The 5,922-nt window shown below is 41.4% G+C and overlaps 1 non-coding gene across 1 annotated transcript; it reads right to left on the minus strand.

The window, feature by feature from the left end:
- Positions 1-4,707: 4,707 nt before the first annotated feature.
- On the minus strand, positions 4,708-4,814 carry LOC131920234 (U6 spliceosomal RNA). The gene has a single exon (XR_009381580.1). It is a non-coding gene; the product is annotated as a U6 spliceosomal RNA (small nuclear RNA).
- Positions 4,815-5,922: the final 1,108 nt, after the last annotated feature.

Consider the following 5,922-nt stretch of genomic DNA (forward strand, 5'->3'; position numbering starts at 1 on the left):
TGGAATGCCTGCTGTTGTCCTTGTCCAGCTCATGTTTAAGCTGCCATGCTGGTGAGACTTTTATGGATGCTATTCTGACACTCTTAGGGACACAACCTCACAGAAAATTCTCGGTTCCTCTAGATCTTACAATCTTTTTTTTCCTACTCTTCAGTGTTTCCTGAGCTTTAGGTGTGGGAATGGTATTGCAGATGCATCTGCTGGGACTGGGCTCCACAACTCTGCATTTTGACGGGTTGCGACCTTCAGTGATAGTCTCTGTCTGCTGCAAAGAGAAGTTCCCTTGATGAGGGGCAAGGACTACATTTATCTGTGGGATTACAGTCGTGTGCTACCTCACCTGGCAATTAGAGTCACCATTCTTAACAGCATACCATTCAAACCCATGCCACATTGTCTGCGGGCAATGTCAGGTGTCACCTTATGATTTGATGAAATGCAGATGAAGTGGGAAGGTGGCTTTGAAAAGTATCAAGAATACCTACAGGATTAAGTGCGTATCTGTGGTACCCTAAACCATCTTCTAGCAGCACTGCTTATATTATTCTTCTTTGCATGTTGGAGGGTGTAGCACAGTTATCAGACTGGAAAGAGTCGAGTTATATTATGTAAAGATTTGGGCTTTTGGAGTACCTCGGCCCCAAATTCCCTTTGGAGCAGGAGCGAGGCAGATGCGGCTCTGACCACAGGACTCGGGCTTGCATTTAGACTTCTTTCACATGACTCCTGGGTAGTCTCATGATACAGTGGCCTTTGGACAGTTTGAAGAACATGGTCTCTTCCCATTCTGTGTTTCTTTTCTTTTAATGGAAGCCAGCTAGCTCTTCTTTCTCTGTTTGCTTCTCCCCCTCACTCATACTCAATAGCAAAGACATGATAACCCACTGAGAATTGAAGAACTGTTCATTCATCAAGTAATCTCCAAATCTTTATCCCTTCTCTTGGGAGAAAAGTCTGACTAACATGTATTTGTCTTAGTATGTGTGGTAGGCTCAACTGCAGTAATGATGGAGCTGTGTGCTACTGCTCTGGTTGAGGAGATGCTGTGGAATAGATTCCAGGTCCTTTGCTGTGCTGAGCTGCTTCCTAGGCTCTTTATATGCCTTACAGGTTTTTTTAATTGAAAATTGAACTTTTAACTATAATGTAGGGAAGTTTTACAGTTTTAATCTTGGAGGATGAGTTGGTTTTGTGAGGAATTTATTATGAAAAGCTCCCATGCCTGTTTAGATACAAACTGCCTTGTTTGATACCAACTTCACCAGAATCAAGTTGCTACTGTGTGTATCTTTTTCTCCTTGTATTATTATGTCTGCTTGACAATTTTTTTTTCAGAGTCACAGTGAGGAAAGGTGTTACTTGCTGAGTTTGTTGGTTCTGTCCCCCTGTGCTGCTCCATCCAGGGCACTGTCCATTATATACCCAGAAAGCATGCTGATGAACATAACTGGTACAGGCAATAAATAAAATATCATTCCAGATGTGGACTGGGGAATAACTGGAATATCTGGGCTGATGTGAGAACTTAGATGGCTCACAGGCTGTAGTATCAGAGAGACCAGTCTTGAGGAGGCAAGTGTTGATGGTCTCAGGCCTATGACATCTACTTTCTTTACCAAGTGGTACTGGGGAAATCCATCTGAGTAATAATTTCTCTTCTGATATGCTAACATCTCAGTGTATGATATCTTAGTTGAATGTCTTCAAAATGAACTCTGAAACAAAATTTGGGTGCAAGCAGTTTATTTAGGAGCAATAGAGAACACCAAGGGAATGGAGAAGTGAGTTAGAGAAAGGTAAACTCTCTTGTAAATGCTGGCAACCATGCAGAGACAAGAATGCAATTCTGCATGAATACCCTCAGAAACATATAAACATTTCCCAGAATTCTCCACTCCAGGGAGAAAGAGGGTCTAGGGTATTTCCTGGGGGATTTCTGCTGAAGTTGGTGTAAATCCCCAGGATTTCTCACTGGTTTACTGCTCCCTTCAGCCTTTTACATTTGAAATCATGGACATGGACATGGACATGGATATGGACATGGACATTCCACAAGAAGAACTAGGAACCATAGGCATTACAGCATCTACCATTAGAGGATTAAGGCTAATGGTCACCGTGAGAGTGAATGAGTCAATTCAGTTCAGTTGCTCCTCTAGTTGAGAGACAAATCTGGTAGGTTTGGGGCCTGTGTAACAGCTATATGATTTATGACTTGGCAGTTTTGATGGGAGGCTGAGGGACAGTTATGTCTTTGTTTATAACTCACTGTTTTCATCCCTAGTAACTTTGCAACAGCTGAGAGTTGAATTGTGTTGGAAATGACAGTTGAAGGAGAGGTGAGAAGACCCCCCGATGACAAATTTCAGTTTTCTCATTGCTTTCTAAGTCTACACACTGTGCCAGGTTCTCCACCTAATTCTGTTTTCTTGGAAGTTTGTGAGTGGCATCATTTGGAAAACAGGATGTTTAATAAATATTGAAAGACCATAATGAGGTAATTTGTGAATTTCCTGCCATCTGCGAGTTTTCATGCTCTTATTCATCTTTATCTATTTAATTATAGCCATTGTACCAACATAAATAATTCCTCCCACTGACAGAAGTTATTAACTATTTTCATTCTTTATTTTTAATCTTCAAAGTCTGAATTATATAATCTAATGATCTGGGATGATTCACTCTTACTTTTATATCAGTTTCCTAGTTTCACATCCATCACTTTGACCAGATCAAATTCAATGGTAGTGAGAAACAGAATCATGTTGATGGTTAATATTTTAATTGCAAGACACTTTCTATATTTTATATACTATATATATATGTGTGTGTATGTGCGTGTGTGTGTGTGTGTGTGTGTGTGTGTGATTGGTATTTAGCTTTGTATATTCTGCTCCTGGTTCTGAGTCAGTGCTGACCCATGTACCAAAGGCTTTAAAAAAATCTTGGTATATTTCTTCCTTCCTTCCTTCCTTCCTTCCTTTCTTTCTTTTTTTTTTTTAAAGATTGACTTATTTATTATGTATAGTGTTCTGTCTGCATGTATGCCTACAGGCCAGAAGAGGACGCCAGATCTCATTACAGATGGTTGTGAGCCATCATGTGGTTGCTGGGAATTGAGCTCAGGACCTCTGGAAGAACAGCCAGTGCTCTTAACCACTGAGCCATCTCTCCAGCCCTCTTGGTATATTTCTTGACATTAAATTCAGATTTTTGTTTTAAGTACTGGTGACAGAAGTGCTTGTACCTCTGGGAGTGTCTCGAGATGCTGTGCAGAGAGGCTGTGAAGACTCACATGTGCCTGAGACTATGCAGAGTGGAAATTTGTGAATGACAATTTATTCTACTTATTCTACTCTGAGGGTTATGGGAAATTTTGATAATGTGAAAAAAGACTTATAGGCTTTGGAATAAGGATAAGCCCTGATGTAGATGGCTCTCAGGTCCTGTATTCTGTCTCCCCATCTTAATGTACTTCTCAGGTTCCCTTCTTTGAACTATCTACAGCTGGTAGGAGTCTAACTTACATCTCCACTTCATTTTTTCTGGCTGAAGACTTCATCCCTTCCAGTTCTCTACCTCCTCCTAGTCAGTCACACTTGTGGTTCACCAAGTCTTCATGGGGCATCTTTCTCTCACATTTCAGTTTCAGCTCAGGTATCATGCCTAGAAATGTTTTCCTAACTAGCAAAGTATAAAATACCACCTCCCCCTTCTACAAATGCCCAGTTGTTTCCTGTCCCATGATGATTCTTTTATTACACTTATGTGAAGTAGGTTCTCATCTGTGTTTTTGTTTGGGGGGTTGTATTATCTCTATCTGCTGGAATGCTACTGAGGGATTGGCTGCATCTGTAAGGGATTGTCTTAAATGACAATGGATTGTGAAGATCCGGCCCACTATGGGTGGCATCATCCTCACATAGGTGAGCCTGGGCTGCATGAGAAAGCTGCCTGAGTATGAGCTCATGAATAAGCCAGAGAGTGAAGCGTCAAGCAGTGTTTCTCATCCAGGTTCTTGCCTTGAGTTCCGGCCCTGGCTTCCCTCAGTGATGAGCTGTGTTGGAAGTGCAAGAAGAAATGAACCCGTCCCTCCTTAAAGTGTGTTTGGTCAGAGTGTTTTTTATCACAGTAACAGAAAAGTGAACTAGAATAGTAAACTAAATAGCAAACTAAAACAGTTCATTTTGACACAGAATCTCTTTCATCACACTCCAAAAGGAAGGGCTTTTTATCATTCATATACTTAGGCTTGATCTATAGTGGGTGGCAATGGAAATCCCTCAGATTTTTTCTGATTATCTCAGGATTTCTGGAATCAAGACCTGGATGATACGTTTAAAAGTTAGCAGCTGTCTATATTTCATTAGTCAGAAAAGACCCTCCAGTCCCCTATTTTGGCCACAAGAGTTAAATATGCTGATGCCAGGGCCTGGCAGAGATGATTTAGCCATCCTCAACTACTAGTGGAACAAGGACAAGTTACTGGTCCTGATGATTGTGTCTATCATCCCAGCCACTGGGAGGCTGAGTCAGGAGGATGGCCTGCTGGGGCTACAGACTGAGTTTAAGCTCAGCCTCAGGAACTTAGTGAGACCCGGTCTTAAAAGTGAAAATGAGATCTGAGGCTATAGCTCACTGGTGGAGCACTTGCCTGGCAAGCATGAAGTCTTAGGTTCAATCTCCATTTCTTCTTCTTTTTTTTTTTTTTATATGGAACGCTTCACGAATTTGCATGTCATCCTTGCGCAGGGGCCATGCTAATCTTCTCTGTATCGTTCCAATTTTAGTATATGTGCTGCCGAAGCGAGCACAATCTCCATTTCTTAACTCCTGCCCACTCCCCTAAAAGAAAAGAGGAAGAAGATAAGTGAAAACCAGTCAGGGGGTAAGCTCTACTATCCAGAGGGAACAGGTAGACCCCTCAGAGGGGAACTGGCCCTGAACCATGAGCTGCAGGCTGCTGCCGCCATAGTTCACATATGTGTGTGTGTGTGTGTGTGTGTGTGTGTGTGTGTGTGTGTATTTGTACGTGTGAAAATGTATGTGTAGAATTTATACTAAAAATAAATAATGTTTAAAGGAAAAATATATATCTTAGACAATCTTTTAGCCAACTTCCCAACTGGCAAGGAGGGGTTGGTGGCAGGTAACTACCTAGATTTCTCAGAACTTTCCTAAATTTTAACTGTGGGATATTAAACAACATTTTAAAGTAGTCGGACTCCCGGACTTTCAGCTGCAAATGAAAAGGAAGTGAGCATATCTCTGGACTCTGTAATAATTCTGTTTTGAGAAAACAAATCTCTTTGGCTCACAGGTGGTGGGAAAGGGTTTTCCGGCATTCCTGATGGCCGTCATTGCTTGACTTCATTTCCTTCCAGTGAGAAGGCTCTGAAACCCTGACCAAGACTTTGATGAAATCTGTGATGAAGTCATTTGAAAAGTTCAATCCTAGTTTGATCATGTTGAAGTCTACAATATAAATGAATTATTAGAACATTGTCTACGTGGTGAGAGGAGGTAATGATAATTTCATATTACAGTCTTATTTCAGCATGTCTTGTTCAATAAGGAGCAGATGAAGGCCCAGGCACACGTTTGATATAGTAACTCACATGTCTTCAGGCAAAGGTAGCTGACATAGACACCATTCTGTATGGTTTACAGCTTTATTACAATCTGTCCTTACTGGGTGCTGGAGACTGAGCGTTCATATTCTCCACACATTCATGTTAAAACCTGATGTCCAGTAGTGGCTTACGAAAGAGAGGCAGAGCTCTGAGAGATAATTAGAGCATCAGGCTGAGCCTTCAGAATGAAATTAGTGCCTTAAGTAGGGATCCAGGCAACTCCTTCCATCCTACCTGTGAGGTTACACTGACAACCTCTTATGAAGCAGGAAATGAGACTTCACTATAC

The sequence above is a fragment of the Peromyscus eremicus genome, chromosome 9 (genome assembly GCF_949786415.1).
Source record: "Peromyscus eremicus chromosome 9, PerEre_H2_v1, whole genome shotgun sequence".
In the NCBI taxonomy this organism is placed as follows: domain Eukaryota; kingdom Metazoa; phylum Chordata; class Mammalia; order Rodentia; family Cricetidae; genus Peromyscus; species Peromyscus eremicus.